This window comes from Plecotus auritus, assembly GCF_963455305.1.
Source record: "Plecotus auritus genome assembly, chromosome: 5".
Taxonomy (NCBI): Eukaryota; Metazoa; Chordata; class Mammalia; order Chiroptera; family Vespertilionidae; genus Plecotus; species Plecotus auritus.
In genome coordinates, this window is record NC_137776.1 from 124,058,543 (window position 1) to 124,061,712 (window position 3,170).

At 39.3% G+C, this 3,170-nt stretch overlaps 1 pseudogene across 1 annotated transcript; it reads left to right on the plus strand.

Moving 5' to 3' along the window:
- The first annotated feature begins 1,070 nt into the window (after positions 1 to 1,070).
- On the plus strand, positions 1,071 to 1,893 carry LOC308248313 (mortality factor 4-like protein 1; annotated as a pseudogene). Its single transcript has one exon. The product of its transcript is annotated as a mortality factor 4-like protein 1 (transcript).
- The last annotated feature ends 1,277 nt before the right edge of the window (positions 1,894 to 3,170 follow it).

Genomic DNA, 3,170 nt, shown 5'->3' on the forward strand with positions numbered 1-3,170 from the left:
CATGAAAGACAATATGATATCAATCTGTCACTCTCTCTGCTCTTTGGTTTTATGGGCAGGGGAAGTGGTAGCAAGTGTAACTATAAATCACTCCCACATACATGTCAGAGGAATGTGGGCACTGTGCAATTGCAAGAATGGTACCATGCTGCCAACAGCTAAGAATTCTGAGGGACCTGGGCTTCACCGTGCCTAAGAATTGGCTACATGTTTTTAGTAAAGGGGGGCAAAAAGATTGTCCAGTATAAACTTCAAATGTGTTTTTTAATGTTATTATCATGGATCCGTTTGTCCCAGGACTCCAAGTTCTGAGACAAAGGCATCCTTTTATTCATACCCTTTGAATTTTAAAGACTTGGTCAAGAGACCACCTGGCTATGCCTTAAATTTATCCTCATGAAAGAGGAAACACATGAATTCTAAGTGAAGTAATTGAAAGAAGGCAGAAGGAGGATTCATTGCCCGAGGCGCCACCATTCTTCAGAAATGTCCCCAAATTGGCCAACCATATGATCCAAGTAAGCACAGCGCTCAACTGTGCCCCAGGCTAATGTGCCCTGGGTCCAAATTCTTCCTGGATGACCTACTGTGTAGGAGGAAACAACTGTTTCCAAGTGATTCTTAGCCATGCTTTCTGGAGCACCAGAGCCCCTCTAATCACCACACATCTACAGAATCCCTGACCTCTTGCAATTAAAAAAGAGAAAGCGAGAACAGAGACAAAGGTACAAAGCACAGGAATAAACAGCTAAGAATGTAAGGGAGGAACGAGTATAATGGGAATTTATTTCTTCCAATAAACTACAAATTAAGTGAGGGATAGAAATTTGTACAAAATATTTTTTTCATGTTCAACAAGCCCTAAACTTCTAGTATCTATGTAGCCAATTGAGAAGAGTCTTTCATGAGACTTCCTCTTAAGTCATTTTATAAAATTGATGGTGGGTTGTGAAAAGGCTGCTAAGTTAAATACTGTCTATCAATTAATTATGGCTCCAAACTTGGAATAATTCTATACCACTTTCAGGTAAAAAAACAAAATGTATCCCCTCACCCACTAGCACATACCAATGCATCCATGGATAACTACTGGTAAAATAAACTGCAACTGCAGAGTACTCAAATACTTGGACACCAATCTGCAGAAACAGCAAGAACTTCTAAGAGCCAGTCAAGGGCAATATGCAGAGGGGAAGATTGCGAGGGGCTACCCAGGAAAAAAGCATCTGGTCTGCAACAGAAAAAATGTTGAAGCGAAAACAAAACAAGAACAAACAAAAAACACCTAGAAATGGAAATGGTGGCAGTACCTGTGAGACACCTCAGCCTCCTCTCAAGAAAAGAGCTCGAGTGGATCTCACTGCTGATAAGGAGGAAACATTCATGAACACAGTTAAAGTAAAGACTCCTGAAGAACTAGAACCATGGCTTGCTGATGGCTGGGACTTAATTACCTGGCAGAAACAGCTCTTTTATCTTCCTGCCAAGAAGAATGGATTTCATTCTGGAGGATTATGCAAATTATAAGAAATCTGGAAGGAAAGGCAGATAATAAGGAGCATGCTGTTAATGAAGTTGTAGCAGGGATAAAGCAGTACTTCAATGCAATGTTGGGCACTCAGCTACTCTACAAATTTGAGAGATGGCAGTATACTGAAATCCTTGGAGATCACCCTGGTGCACCCTGTCCTAGGTATATGGAGTGCCACATCTACTGGGATTATTTGTACACAATGGAGTGATATAGGCCTATACACCTCTGGGTGAGAAGAGTCTTGCTTTATCACTGAATTATCTTAATGATTTCCTAAAATAGCTGGCAAAGAATTCTGCAACTTTGGTGCCAGGGATTATGAAGTGGCCCCGCCTGAGCACCGCTGGAAAGCTGTGTGAGGCACTTACTTACACTTAAATTTGGATCTCTGTAACACATTTCTGTTCTTAGTCCTTCTCTTGTACAAATGAAGTGCATAAAGGACTCGATGTTTGTTTTCTGTTTGATTTTATAAGCAGATAATAAAAGGGGGTACAGCTCCTTTTCTTTTTCTTTTCAAAGTTGCTACCAATATATTAATGGGCAACAGACAGAGATACTGTGGAGTCTTCTATTGCCTCGATGACAAAGCTGCTTTTGAATGCTAGTGGCCCTATTCCTTTGACACTGCACACTTTTATAATATTTGTTAATGCTATGGGACAAAATGCTCTGATTCTGAGTGCCAAATGTTTAAATCAAGTACATAAGTGATCATACTCATCCATTTGTGCTCCTTTTTTTTTTCTAATTGGTGCTTAGAGTAAAGAGCATATCCTTTGCAGACCATCCACATTATTCCATAGGAATTTTATCTCTGCTCAGATTGTTGAGGAGTGGTGGCTTGTTTATGACTTTTATAATGGTATCTAATGCGTGTTTTAACATGATAGACACAATGCATTGCAGAGCCAGTTTCCTGGTAAAGCCAATCTTTTAGGAGTTGTTTTTCAAACGTTCAATAAATTTTTTCTTTACATTTCAAAAGAAAAGGTAGTATTGAAATGCATAAGAATAGTGAATGCTGCATTAAAAAGATCCAAATCTATGTAGTCTACAGCCTATTTTTGTTTGTCAATCAAGACCGTTTTAATGTGGGTATTAGACCTTTGTGAAATTTCTTCCTTTAAAAAAGGCCACATACATTCAATTTGATTATATTTGGATTGGATACCAACACCTAGTCTTATTATCTAAATTTAAACCATTTTTCCTGTTGGCTAGAACCTCATCCAAAAGCTCAGATGTGCAATTGTTGCTACCAGTACCTGCAAGCTCCTCTGTTGCAAATAACTAAACAAGAGAAGGTGAGGGTGGCACTTGCAAAGTCAAGACAAGATTATGTGGATTCCATTTTAATTTGTCTACACTCTTTTTGATCACAGGTAATTATAATTTGGCTTTAGTTCAAAGACAGACAGTCAGAGACCTTAAACTCATGCAGTCTTTACAAGATTCACAAGAGTAGCCCTGCTTCTTTGGGCCTTTTCTCCTTAGCACAATGAGTGTGCGCTCAGCAGAGTTGAAACTTGCCCTGAAAAACTCATGGCCTCGGGGGTTCCATTGAGAAATGCTGTGTGGGCAAACAAAGCTCTCTCTTTGCAGCTTTACAAATGATAGGTTTTCACTTTATAAG